This window comes from Protopterus annectens, chromosome 13.part0 (genome assembly GCF_019279795.1).
Source record: "Protopterus annectens isolate FY-2018-M chromosome 13.part0, PAN1.0, whole genome shotgun sequence".
In the NCBI taxonomy this organism is placed as follows: Eukaryota; Metazoa; Chordata; order Ceratodontiformes; family Protopteridae; genus Protopterus; species Protopterus annectens.
The window spans coordinates 566,908,126-566,922,652 of NC_056747.1; the positions used below are offsets into that span (position 1 = coordinate 566,908,126).

Below are 14,527 nucleotides of genomic sequence, written 5' to 3' on the forward strand. Positions count from 1 at the left end.
ATGACTGCTGATGTATGTGAAGTTCATCTAAACACATTTGTAATAGAATTAAGAAAGTTTTTGATGGGCTTGTATAAATCCTAATCATAGGCTCAGTTGTTTGGTGACTAGACAGTCTGCATTGATTTGTTTTTCAGGCTGATGCCCCCAAATGCGCACACACTTGGTTGATTTCTGATTTTTTTCTTAAACTTAGTGGATTTATCTTTGTTTTTCCTGATTACAGATTTTAATATGTTGTTGTGTCTTTCGGCTTTTCCCGGTTAGGGGTCGCCACAGCGGAACTCCGGTCTGCTAATGAGTGGCAGATTTTTACGTGCCGAGTTGCCAGCCCTGACGCACAACCTTTAACGAAGGTACGCCCATTCACACATGTCTCCACACAGAAGATGCTCTACCTGAGAATCTAACAGGACAATGTCTTACTGTGAGGCCACAACGATACCGCAGCACCACCACCGCAGTATACAGATTTTAATATTATATAAGGTTTAATTGGGACATTCAGGGCTTCACAGGAACAGTGTATAGCTTTTAAAAGACTTTAACAAGCTATTCTGGGCACTGTCTTAGAGTACATTAACATGGCACATCTGGGCAGCAAGACACGACTCTGTGTAGGCTTGACATTCTAAGCCGTTTGCTATTACGGCATGAAGAGAGGAGTGTTTGAAGTATAGTATATACCCACGCAAATGTTTACAGTAGATTTTTACAGTGACAGTAAGTAGTTGCACAATTAGTTGTCCCATCACATTTTTTAGGTCATTTCTATACTGAAGTTGTAGTTAGGCTTTAGTGTTTTGCAGTGATTGTAATACTTGATGCTGCCTAAGTAAGCTTATGTTTTTAAAAATTTGCTGATGGCCACACCTCTGTTTTTTTCACTTGGTCTGACCTTGACATCCTGATATTCATGTCATTCTGAAAATGTCTACCAGGAGGAGTCTGTCTTGTAGGGAGGAAGAAATGTTTACTAATTATGATTGTAGCAGTAACGTGGAACAGATTCTTATTTGGATGACATACATACGTGAATCGTGTGTGTGTGTGTGTGTGCGCACATATTGTATATTACAGGTAATACAGGAGCTGGGTCAAGTGGTGGAAATAATTGAGGCTCGTTTGGGCTTCAGGAAACTGCAGTGAGCAGTAGCTTATACTGCAGTGAGCATTAGCTTTAGTAATTGCAGCTGGAAGGTAGTTCAGCAGTACAGAAACATTTTCTCTAACTCTTAACATTTCGTTCCATCTAAACAAGCAACCAAATCTTAACCGCCCCCCCCCCCTCCTTTTTCTTCATGGAATTGAGGTGGTGTCAGCTGTTGCAATCTCTGTCCTCCTTATTACATGTTGCAGTATTCATAACAGTAGGGAGGTTGCTGCCTGCAGCGCCGACATCCAGTCAGTATACCAAAGTCTTGCTTCAGGAGGGTACATGTGACGTCCTGCTCCCTGGTCATAAGCCGATGTAGGGTATAAAAGTGCCGTCTGCATGTACCGTCTTCAGAATGGACTGCCGCACACACTAGTACTCCTGGAGGTTTAAGGAGGGTCCAAGTTGGTAGACCCTAGAGATTCACATGTAGATTAGAATAAGGGTACAACTTAGGCTGTAATCAGGGGAGGGGCTAAAAGGAAGGATGACAGGATGAAACTATCCCCACAGGCCAGTAATGTATAATAGGCAGGGGAGCCAGAGAAGGTAGAGAGGGATTGAATACTGCAGCATGGAAGAGAAGGACATCCAAGTTTATGGTAAGTTCTTACACAGCTATTCTATGTTCTTCTATTCACATGTTGCAGTATTCATAACAGTAGAAAGAGTGCCAAAGCTTTTAGGTATGAACCTGGGAGGAAGATTGGGGCCCTTGGTCAATGAGACTCTGAAGAATAGACGATAGCCAAAGTGCAGTGTCAAACATAAATGTGAAGGAAATAATCATATTCCTGGCCATGAAAACATTTCAGGCATAGCTGGCTTCCAGGCCCCCTCATGATTATGACAGACAACTCCTTAATGTGGTATATAAACAGAAGAGATTGCAGTCGCGCTTTCTTACTGTGCAGACTGGAAGTGCAGGTATGGGAACTAAAGGTCCCCAACAGGGTACTAGGCCTCAAACCTATAACTTGATAACTTCAAGGATAATGCAACTCAGCAAACAGCACAAGGAGGTCTGTTGAAAATCTCATAGTGGATGCTAAATAGACCTTTGTTTGCCCCACAAAATGGACAACTCAACAGATTTTGCACTAGGGCTCCAACAGACAGAAGCCTGGAGGACGCATGCTTTCTCCTTCTCATGGCCAGGTCTATTTCTCTATGCTCATTCTTCCTTACTTTTCATCCCCAGGGTAATACTGAATGTCAAGGATGACGGGCCTAGGGTGACTTTGATATCCCTCCTACTGGCACAGAACCACACTGATTCTCACTCCTGGGCATGATGAAAAATAAATCACTGGTGCTGGTGCTATAGGTGTAAGACTTCAATAACAACATAGGGCTCCATCCATCACACCCCAGTATGAAAATACTGAATCTGACAGGGTGAATTTATTTAGTGCTTGTCCATTTCAGACATGTTTTCTGAAAACCTCATTCACATCCTGAGGGGAGGCTAGGAGACGAAACACAATAAAAATCTTACATGATGAAATGGAGAAGTCGGAAGACAATAGCCCTATCAGACGAAGCTGGCAAAGAGACCAAACACCATAAACTTTTATGTAATGAAATTAAAAAGATTTTCCCCACTAGTGCAAAGTCCGAGGACAACAGCTCAGTCAGGCTAAGCTGTCGGTCCTTCATTTCTATTTCTGACCTCTTTAAACAAGGCTTATTTTCAAGTATCAAAGTGTTCACTTCTGCAGTTTTTCTGCCAGTTAACCATACTCTTCCTAATTCCCAAATGCTCATCAAACTGTTCCTGAAAGAGATGGGACAGTTTAGAAAAACGTACCCTATAACCATTTCAGCCAGCAGCTTTGTGCCCCCCTCCCCCAATTCAGGAAGTTATCTTGGAATATCTCACTTTTAGTGGCTTTGACATCAGCTTGGTGCTTCTCCAGATTGCAAGCATTAATGTGTAGAGCCTTTTTTTCATATTTCACAAGGTTAGGATCACTCTGTACCCAACCACATTTTCATGCCGAAGTTTGTTACTGAACTTTCCTAAATCAGGCTATTAATTTACTGTTCTGTCCATATTCACAAAACAAGATCAGATGAATTCTGCACTTCTTTGATATGCACGGACAATTTAGGTTTTACTTGGACAGGACAGAATCTGATAGACCAGCATTTTGTTGCCTTTCCAAAGGGCAAAGAAGGAAGACTTGTAAAGTATTTCCAGATGGAGTGATAACTGCATTGCCTTTGCTGCCATTACTATGGTAAACTAGTCCCTAATAGTGCCCAGTACACCAGGGCTGCAGCTTCTACTATAACCACGTTTACAGGTGCTTTCTCTGAAGTTATTCTGTAGGCAGCAACCTGGTCATCTGTCCACATTTTCCCCAGGCTTTGCAGTCTGGGTGTTGACATTTTCCAGGAGCTGATGATGATCACGGTCATTTTTGCAGTACTGAGTCATGGGATTTAGTACTGTGCAGAAGCCCATAGCCAGCCTAAATACCATTGTGTTTCACCATCCCCCAGTAGATGGATAACTGGATGCCAGGACATAGGGGATACAAGATGCATTAGCTGGCACCATCTTTGTTTTTTCTTGCCATGTAGTCTGATGCACAAGACTCGCTCTTCCTCATCATAGTCAGTCTGTTGGTCAGCTTGAATCAGCAGAGCTTCACAGATTAGTACCCTGTTGGGGACCTTTATCTCTTTAGCTTATTGTATTTCGTTCATGTTCAAAAAGGCGAATTACTATTTCATATGGGAAAATAAATCAACAAAAATGTTAACTTTTGATGTGATATTGTCCAGTCTCGCCTTCATTCTGTACTGGCTGGGTTTGGAACCGATACTAGGTTCCGATTCTGCGCCTTTATAAAGCTTGAGGTCTTCCACTAGCTCATGGCTGAAACCCTCTCCCATGATACTCTAGGAAATTCCCCAGATCTCGTTTGCTGCTAAACAGATCGGGTGCTTCACACTGGCTCTGGTTAAGTAATTTCTTTATATTGCATTTAAGGTTTAAAAATTAGTGGATTTTTCCTCTTGACATTACTTGGTATAGTTTGGTATAGTTAACTTAGTTTAATAGGCTTAACGGCTTTAGCTGTTTGTTCTTGCTGTTTGAGTGTTGACAGTCATTTTTCTCTAGGCTCTCCAGGGTTCAGTAGCTGTGGGAGTATCAGACAAAGTTTCCTCCCAGCTCTCCTCCTTGAATTCAGTCGTAAACTCCTCCATGAAACTCATTTCCTATGGTGCTGATGGAGCGAGTAGGGCAGTGGGTTCAGTAATTTCCCTAAGGAGACTTTCCTGGATGTGCTTGTGTAACTTTGCAGAACCCTTTAAATCTTTTGTCAACACCCCCTTCGATGGCTCCTCCTTGTTCGGGCCGAAAGTCAGACACACAAACCAGGTGTGGACAGGAAGGAAAAACTCTCTGCTGTGGGCACCAGATTTTCCCTACCTACTAGGCCTTAAACCAAAGGCCAAAAAGGGAGGAAAATGTGGTTTAGAAAATCCAAGAGTTTTTCAAGACGCTCGTGGTGATCCTTCCCCCAGGGGCAGTGGGGGAAGCGATAACGGAAGATGCTGGTCACACATCAGAGGGGGGTCCGCAGAACCAGGGCAACTGGGAATCCTTTCTTAGCAAGCCCTTTCAGCACTTTTGAAAGGAGACCTGTCTTTCCATCTATGGAGACAGTCAGGGGTCGCTTATCTTTGTACCCAGAAGCCTGGCTAAAAATCACAGAAGACAAGTGGGTACAAAGCATCGTATTCAAGGGCTACTCCACACCGCCTCTCGCCAAGCATAATGAACATCCTGGACATTCTACCCAGTCAAAGGGAATAGGCAACTCTAGAAATCGAAAAGTGTTACTAGAAAGAGGCATCCAAACAGTCCCCGCAGACTAAATAGGATCTGGAACTTACTAAAGGTTATTTTTAATTCCAAAGAAAACGGGACTGGAGACTCATTCTGGACCTCAGCAGATTAAACAAATCCTTAAAGAAAGCAAAGTTCCAAATGGTGACACTGCAGTCAATACTTCCCTTTCTGGGAAAAGACAATTGGATGTGCTCCATAGACCTCCAGGATGCATACTACCACATAAAGATGGACAGGCGTTATTTGCATTTTTGGCTGGAAGCCTATCTCTTACCAGTTTCGAGCTCTGCCCTTTGGTCTCAATACAGCCCCCAGTCTGTTCCATAAGTGTATGGCAGTAGTCACGGCTCACTTGAGACATCTAGGATTCAGTGTTTCCATACCTAGATGACTGGCTATTCACCGCCACCACCCAGCATCTACTAACAAAAGCGAGAGAGACCACTTTGCAGCTCTGCTGTCACCTGGGAACTGGAATAAATTACGAAAAATCTGCATTGTTCCCTTCTCAGCATATTGTTTTTATAGGAGCAGATCTAACCAGAAGACATATGGTGGCAAGACTTCCATTCGAAAGCGTCCAAGTCCTATGATCCCAAGTCTTAAACATTTTTTTCCAAAAGAAAAGTACAGGCAAGGATAATCCTCAAAGTACTGGGAACTATGGCAGCTGCAATTACTCTGATCCCATTGGCACGTCTACACATGAGAATACTTCAGTGGCTTCTATTCCCTCTGTGGTCCATGCAGGTACAACCCATGTCTCACCAAGTCTTGATAACCGAATCCTGCAAGAAGGACCTCCGCTGGTGGCTCTACTCCACTCATGCAACATCAGCCCCCCCCCCCCCCCCCCAGCCACAGTGACCACGGATGCTTCTCATGGTGGGGGGGGGGGATTATTTGGGAAGGACAGTTAAAGGCACTTGGCAGGAACACGAGGCCCACTTGCTCAATGTTCTAGTGTTTAGAGCGGTGCTTCTAGCATTGCAAGCATTTCAGGACTCTTCCTCTAGGAACTATTGCAATACAGTCAAACATGTCAGTTGTTTGTACATAAACAAAGAGGAACCAGGTCCTTCCCCCTTTGTTGAGAGGCCCCGAGAGTATGGCAGTGGGCAACCTCCTCCCAACGCTTTCTGATAGCAGCGCACATCCCGAGGAAATCCAGAGTGATGGCAGACAAACTCAGCAGAGCAATTCTGATGCCTCACGAGTGATCCCTCAAACAAGAAGTCATGGAGATTTTCTGCAGATGGGGCCAGCCTTGTTGCGACCTTTTTGCTACATCCATGAATGCCAAATGCAGCAACTTTTTTGCCATAACCCCCTTCCCTCCGGGGAGTCACCAAGGGATGCACTTGTACACGATTGGCACTTGGGTCTCCTCTATGCCTTCCCTCCTTTTCCATTAATACCCAAAGTTCTTCAGAAAGCCAGCTCATTGGGCAGGAATTTGATACTCATTGCCCCATACTGGCCTAGCCAAAACTGGTTCCCCTTCCTTTCCCTCATCTACAGGAGCAGCCATGGATTCTGGACCTTCCGACTCATGCATCAGGGATGCTCCATCCCTATCTTCCCACTCTCAAATTGACAGCTTGGCTGCTGCGATTCCAAACATAGCCAGTCTCCCTAACCTTTCCCAATCAGCGAAACGTATCTTAATCTCGTCTCGTAAGGCTTCAACGAGGAGATTATATATGAGCAAATGGAAAAGATTTTCTTCTTGGGCCTTGAATAACCGTAATGATCCTTTCTGCCCCCATAGCTTCAATTCTTGACTTCTTGACAAAGATTTTCAGTGAAGGTGCAGCTGCCGCCACTCAGTTGGCAGTTCAGTTAGCAGCAATATGTAACTTTCATATAAGTGAATCTGGGTCAAATCTAATGTCCCACAGATGATGCAAGGCCTTTCTTAAGGGCACTTTTTTATTAAGACCACCCATTAAAGCCCCTTCAGCACTAATGAAACCTCAATTTCGTCGTATCTAGTCTGATTCTTCCTCCCTTTGAACCCACATCATCCTGTGATCTAAAATTTTTGACATGGAAGATGACCCTTTTGATGGGCCATCACTTCTGTTGAAAGAGTTTCAGTACTTCAAGCATGGTCTGTAAAGCCACCGTACATGCTTTTCACAAAGGCAGAGTAGCTTTACGAACAGACCCATACTTTCTACCCAACGTATGTTCAGAATCGAATCTGAATCAGTCTATAGAACTACCAGTCTTTCCAAACTATGGCAACAAAGCAGAAAGTATGCTATACCAGGTAGATGTGCATAGACAATTGCATTTCTCCTTACATAGGACAAATTTCAGAAAATCAAACCAACTATTTGTATCCTTTTCAGACCCTAAGAAAGCTGTTCCGGTGTCTAAAGTCACACTTTGTAAATGGCTGCCAGACTGTTACCTTTACTTACAAGTCGCAAAACAAAGAATTCCCTGACATCTAAAAGATCATTCAGCGAGCTATAGCAACCTCTGTTGCTTATCGGGCAGGATTACCAATTGATACTGTTTGTGTGGCAGCAACATGGGCAAGGTCTCATACCTTTATCACTCAAAGTGGATTTAGCCTCCAAGAACAGGGCCTCTTTTGGGTCCACTATTCTGAAGAATATTCTCCAATGAGCCACCCAAGAAAGATGGATGTTCATGTTTCACTGTTGCAGTCATTACAATTGGGTTATCCTGCTGGCAGGCTACACGCAGTCAGCCTGAATTCCAAAGTCTATGTCCGGCGTCGGTTGCCGTCGCCTCCTCCCTGACGCCAGTGAGCCAGGGGTATAAAAGATGTAGCAGACGCCATTTTCTTCCATCTTTCTTGCCACACGGTGCCCGAAGCAAAAGCAGTTCGCAAGTGCCAGTCGGCAGACTCCTGAGATTTTCGTGTTCAAATTTCAGATCTGAAGTCTTCATTAAAAGGTAAGTACCCCGTTGGGGAAACTTTTTTTTCTTGCTCCAGACCGATGTCAGAAAAAGTTAATTGTATTTCTTGTGGGAAGCAAATGCCTCATAAGGACTTGCATTCCTACTGTATTCCTTGCCTAGGCCCTGACCACGACATTGCTAATTGTAGGTTCTGTGCTAGATTTAACCAACGCACTATTATGCGTCTGTACAATTTTGCATTTCACTATTTTGGCAGAAGATTTAATTGCAGAATGTCTGATAGCCATCCGACTACTGCAATTCACAAGAAACGCAAAGAAAAGGACAAGCATCCGAGGTCCAAAACTGATGATGCTTCTTTTAAGCCAGTCGCCGGTTCTCAGGCGCTTTCGCAACCCCTGACGCCCGCTACTTTAGAGCCGCTACCGACTCCCATGTGGAGCTGACTAGGCCGCTGGAAACTCAAGGTATTGGAACCTCGGAAACTATTCCCTCAGATGGGTCCAGAGCTGCTGAGCAGGCATCGGCTTCTGAGGGTATTTTCAGGCCAACACAATTATATGTAAAAACGACTTCAGCTTCAAAGGCAAAGACTAAAGCACATTTAAAGACAAAGAAATAAGTACAGCAGCCCCATGGACAGGCCTCCATACCTAAAAAACATATGCTCAAAATGGCCGAAGACCTAATTACTTTGATCAGGGGTTCCCATCCCCTTCCTGATTAGAGGCCTAGGCAAGAGACAGAATATGAATCTTCAGATCAGGTTTCCATTTCTTCTGATCAGGAATACTCTCTTCCTCCCTGTGAGGATTCTGATGCTGAAGAATCTATCCCTTCAGTCTCTCCTCCTGAGGATTATTCTTTTGGGGAAAAACTGCATACCATGAGGGAACATTTTCACTGAGAGCGCCAAGATTATTCAGAATCTAAGAAAAGGCTCAGATACTTCCTTTTTACTGCCTCAGCACAGGCCCCTTGCTATTCCTCCTGTGTTAGACATTGTAGATGATGTTTTTTCAGAGTCCAGTCTGACTCCTGACTCCTTACTTCCAGCTCCTGTTAAGCCAGACAGATGCTAAAGGGTTCCTGATTCACATAAATGTATTTTTAAAAACCCTGCTGCTGACCCAGAAACTATCTCTCCAGGTCCCAGAGGGGTCAAGGCTTCCACTGTAAAAAACCCTACTCTCTCTGACAGGGATTCTAGGCATTGGACAGATGGGGAAAAAAGGTTTACACTTCTGCTACCTTGGCTATAAGGGCTTTAAATTGTCAGTTTCATATGCTTAAATATCAGCAATATATTATGTCACTGCTTAAACAGAAAATGTTGATAAATTCTGAATGTGCAGAATACAAAGAAATGCAGGATTTATTGCATGCAGCTGAACAGGTTGGAAAACATACTTTGCAATGTGATTTTGTTTCTCTGGAGGCCTCCTGCAGGGCCGCTATTATGGGTTCTGTCATCAGGAGGCATGCTTGGTTAAAGGAACAGAATCTGCTTGATCATGTTAAAGCAAAATTATTAGATGCTCCATTACAGCATGATACCTTGTTTGGTGTTAAAGCAGAGGAGGTGTTGAAGAAAATGGAGGACAAAGCAAAATCTATGCAAACAGTCAAGGATTTCTTACAGATACAGCCTCCAAGATTTAGCAGACACTGGCCTACAAAGAATTTGTCCGTTCTAGTGTCAGACAGGCCACAAAGGGGCAGATACAGGCACCCTAGAGGCAGGTCCCAGCCCCAGGGCACATACAGGTCTAAACAATGGGGTGCTTCTACCTCCAAAAGCGGAGAAGACAAATCACAGCCATACAGGAAACAGTTCCAATGACATCTCCCTGCCTGCGCCAAGCACTTATCTTCTGGCAGCACCTTTAGGGGGAAAACTATCACTTTTTCATCAAAATTGGCACATAACCCAGGACAAATGGGTCTTGAACATAGTGTCACAAGGCTACAAGTTTCGCTTTCATACCCAGCCAAGGGCACACGGTTTGCCAGACCTACCAGAAAGTCAATAGGGAGAGGCACAAAAGCAAATTTCATCCCTCATAGACATGAGGGCCATTCAGCAAGTACCAGAGCAAGAGCAGGGACAAGAATTTTACTCAAGACTGTTCTTGGTGCCCAAAAAGGACAAAGCCTGGAGATCAGTACTGGACCTATCCTAAACACATTTTTGGATATTCCAAAATTCAAAATGTTGACTCTTCAGCAGCTTCTGCCCATGCTGGGCAAGAAGACTTGGCTTGTGACTTTAGACCTAAGAGGCATACCTGCATGTCCCAGTAAGTCATGCAGAAGATACCTCAGATTCATAGCTGGCTCAATGCCCTTTGGCTTATCTACTGCGCCTGGGTATTCACAAAATGCCTGGCTCCAGTAATTGCATTTTGCAGACAGAGGAATACAAATATACCCTTACTTGGACGACTGCCTCATTCAAGCAGAGAGCAAGGACATTCTACTACAGCATTTGGCATTTGTAAAAAGATTACTAGCATGCCTAGGGTACACGGTAAACAAAAAGAAATCAAAACTTGTACCCTCTCTAGATAATATTCCTGGGTGCAAGCTTAAATACAACTGCCCAGATGGCTTATCTCACGACAGACAAACAAAGGCAACTGACTACTTATTTCAAACTGTTGGCAACAAAGGCCCAGTTATCTGCAAGAAAAATTCTGCAGGCTTTGGGCTTCATGGCATCCTGCATTCTGCTAATTCCATATGCAAGACTGCATATGAGGAAACTTCAATGGTATCTAAAAAGTGTTTGGACTCAACATTGTCACAGCCTGGAAACAATAATTACACTCATTCCCTGCCTGCAACAGGAGTTTCGATGGAGGGCAAAGGCCTGTCACCACAAGGGACAGCCATTCACTTTACCCACAGCCAGGCAAACATTAACAGATGCATAAGATTATGCCTGGGGGGCCCACATGGCAGGAAGAAGTAGTCAGGGCACATGGTCCGCAAGCAAAAAGAGATGCTAGCTGTTCAGAATGCCCTGACAGCCTTCAAGGACCACCTTCATCCGGGACAACTACTGATAAAAACGAACAATACCACAGTCATGTGGTACATAAACAAGCAGGGAGGCACTCATTCCTATCCCCTTTGCAGACTAGCCATGACTTTGTGGGACACAGCATTGACTTACCAAGTACATCTGCAGGCACAATTCCTGCCAGGAAAGATAAATACTCTGGCAGACGAACTAAGCAGAAACCTCATGGATCCTCACAATTGGAAATTGGATCCGCAAATATTCAGCATAATAACAAGGAAATGGGGCTGCCCGGACATAGATCTATTTGCCTCCCCTCACAACTGCCAACTACAGAGATTCTGCACAAGGACTTATCACAAACAAGTATATAAAGTGGATGCTCTATCTTTCAGCTGGAAAAACTTAACAGTATATGCCTTTCCTCCGCTGCCCCTCATCCCCAAGGTACTCCTAAAGGTCAGACAAGAGAAGGCAAAAATGATACTGATTGCACCAGACTGGCCCCACCAGCACTGGTACCCAATCCTAAGGAACCTGTCTCAATGCCCAGACTGGACATTACCTCAAATTCCTCATTTACTGTCCCAACAAAACAGTCAGATCCTGCACAGCCAACTCAAGACCTTAAATCTGGCAGCATGGCAGATAATGTAGTCATTCAAAACACCCCTCTTTCTAAAGCGGTGATGGATGTTATTTTGGAGGCCAGGAGGCCTAGTACCAGAAAATCTTATGCTGAAACATGGAAGAAATTCTGTGCTTGAAACCAGGCGCAAGGAATTTACACGATTGTACCAAATATTCCTCAGATTTTGCAATACTTTACTGAGATGCTAGACAAAGGCCCATCCTTTTCATCAATTAAGATTCATGCCTCTGCCATTTCAGCTCACTACAATACAGAGCCAACTGTGTTTTCTCATCCTTTACTAAGGCAGTACCTCAGAGGAGCCAAATACTTAAGGCCTCCAAGGAGAGCACCAATACCTGCATGGGACCTCAGTTATGTCTTGGAAAAACTCACCCTGCCTCCTTTTGAACCAGCCGCTACAGCTGATATAAAATTTTTATCTTGGAAAACAGCTCTGCTCCTAGCAATAACCTCTGCAAGACGAGTGCCAGAGCTACAGGCACTCATGGCTGTGGAACCTTTTATCATTTTCCATCCAGACATTTATGCCTAAGGTAGTGTCCAGTGTGGCCCTTAACCAAACTATTCACTTGCCTACCTTTTATCCAAACCCACAGAATAAGGGTGAGAGACTTCTGCATTCTTTGGACATCCACAGACAGCTGTGTTTCTACCTGGACAGAACCAAAGCTTTCAGAAAGACTGAGCAATTACTAGTGGCATATGCTGCAGGATTACAAGGAAAGGCCATCTCAAAGCAGACTATTTCAAAGTGGATAGGCCACTGCATTCGTTTCTGCTGTTCACAACATGGCAAATCAGTGCCTAAGGCCATTAGGTCACATTCAGCCAGAGCAGCAGCCACTTCAGCAGTCTTCCCCAGAGGAGTACCAACCAAAGCCATTTTAGAGGTTGCAACCTGAAGCTCAGTGCACACTTTTACAAAGACTATCATTTACCACTCTACTCTAAATCCAGGGCAGGCTTTGCCACTGCAGTTCTGCAGGGTCTCATAGCCGGTCCTAATCCTATTTAGCTCCAGCCTTCCAACCTTGGCTTTGGGATTCAGCCCAATTGTAATGACCAACAGTGAAACACGAACATAGTACAGTTGTGTACCTACCATAAATGTAGATGTTCGAGTGTATTCACTGTTGCAGTCCAGGTTACTCACCCACCATCCCTTATCTTTGCTGGAACTTGCCTGTACTTCTCTATTCTATACAACCTATGTGGTGTATTTGCTGGTAGAGGAAAGAATAATTTACTTTGGTGCATGTATGCTTTTTTGATATATTTTTAGCCTACCGTTTTGGGGGCACCTGACATCTGGGGCAAGAATAACTGAATAAAATGGCTTCTGCTGCATCTTTTATACCCCTAGCGCAGAGGCGACAGCAACCGACGCCGGACCTAGACTTTGGAATGCAGGCCGACTGCGGGTAGCCTGCCAGCAGGATAACCCAATTGTAATGACTGCAACAGCGAATACACTCGAACATCTACATTTATGGTAGGTACACAACTGTACTTTCTAGGGACACTGTCCCAACCAGTACAGAATGAAGGCGAGGTAGGAGAACATCACATAAAGAAGTTATGTACTCGCCATAACGTTCCCTGTGTGTTGTCCATCTCGCCTTCAGTCTTGCCTCCCCCCTCCTTCCCCCAGCCTTTGGCTCCTGGAGCACTGAGCAGTTACCATTGGCTAATGATGTTCTTCGTGTTTCACTGTTGCATTCATTATATTTGGGTAATCTGCTGGCAGGTTGCCCTCAGTCGGCCTGAATATCAAAGTCTTGGGTTCTGCGTCGGTTGCTGTCTCCTATGACGTCGGGGGTATAAAACATGCAGCCGACGCCATTTTCTTTAGTCTTTCTTGCCGCACGGTGCCTGAAGCAGAAGCAGTTCGCAAGTGCCGGTCGGCCGACTCCTGAAATGTTCGCATTAGTTTCAGAACCGAAGTCTTCTATTAAAGCTAAGTACCCCGTTGGGGAAACGTTTTCTTGCTCCTTACCGATGTCAGTAAAAGTTAATAATTGCATTAGTTGTGGGAAGCAAATACCTCATAAGGATTTCCATTTGTACTCTCTTCCTTGCCTAGGCCCAGATCATAACGTGCCTTGCTGTTGGTTTTGTGCTAGATTTAACCAATGTACTATTAAGCGTCGGTATATTTTTGCTTCAAAATATTTTGGAAACAGATTTAACTACCCTGAAATGTCTGATAGCAATCCGACCACTGGAGTTCACAAAAAAACGCAAAGGAAAGGACAGACAGACCGTCTAGGTCCAAAACCGATGACAAAGCTTCTCCTAAGCCAATCGCCGGTACTCTGAGGCGCTTTCGCAGCCCCTGATACCCACTACTTTTGAGTCACAGGCCTCTACCGAGACCCATGTGGAGTCCGGCATGCTGCGAGATTCTCAGAGTATTGTACCCGCGGGGGTCTCTCCCTCTGATGGGTCTGGAGCCGCTGAGCAAGCATGGGTGTTTTCAGGCCTACGCATTTCTATATAAAACCGACGCCAGCTTCAAAAACAGACAAAGTAACTTCGAAGGCTAAAAAAACGACGCACGAGCCATGTGCTCAGACCTCTATGCCCAAAAAACAGATGATCAAAATGACATAAGACGTACTTACCTTGATCAGGGGTTCCCAAACCCCCCCCAGGCCTATAAGAGGACTAGGCAAGACGCTGATTATGATTCTTGAGATCAGGTTTCTATTTTTCCTGATTCCTCTTCTGATCAGGAATTTTCTGTACCACCCTATGAGGATTCGGATGCAGAAGAATCCATCCCATCTGCTTCTCCTCTTGAAGATTATTCTTTTGGAGAAACCTTGCATATGTTGAGGGAACATTTTCATTGGGAGAGGCAGGATTTCTCTGAATCACAAAAGAGGCTTAGGGATTTCTTTCTTCCTCAGCATAGGCCTT

General features: G+C 44.4%; 1 protein-coding gene across 1 annotated transcript in view; it reads left to right on the forward strand.

Annotated features, from left to right (window-relative positions):
• The window catches only part of CCT6A (chaperonin containing TCP1 subunit 6A), a 1,157,445-nt gene that overhangs the window by 822,444 nt on the left and 320,474 nt on the right, over positions 1 to 14,527 (forward strand). The gene's annotated exons all lie outside the window — the stretch shown is intronic.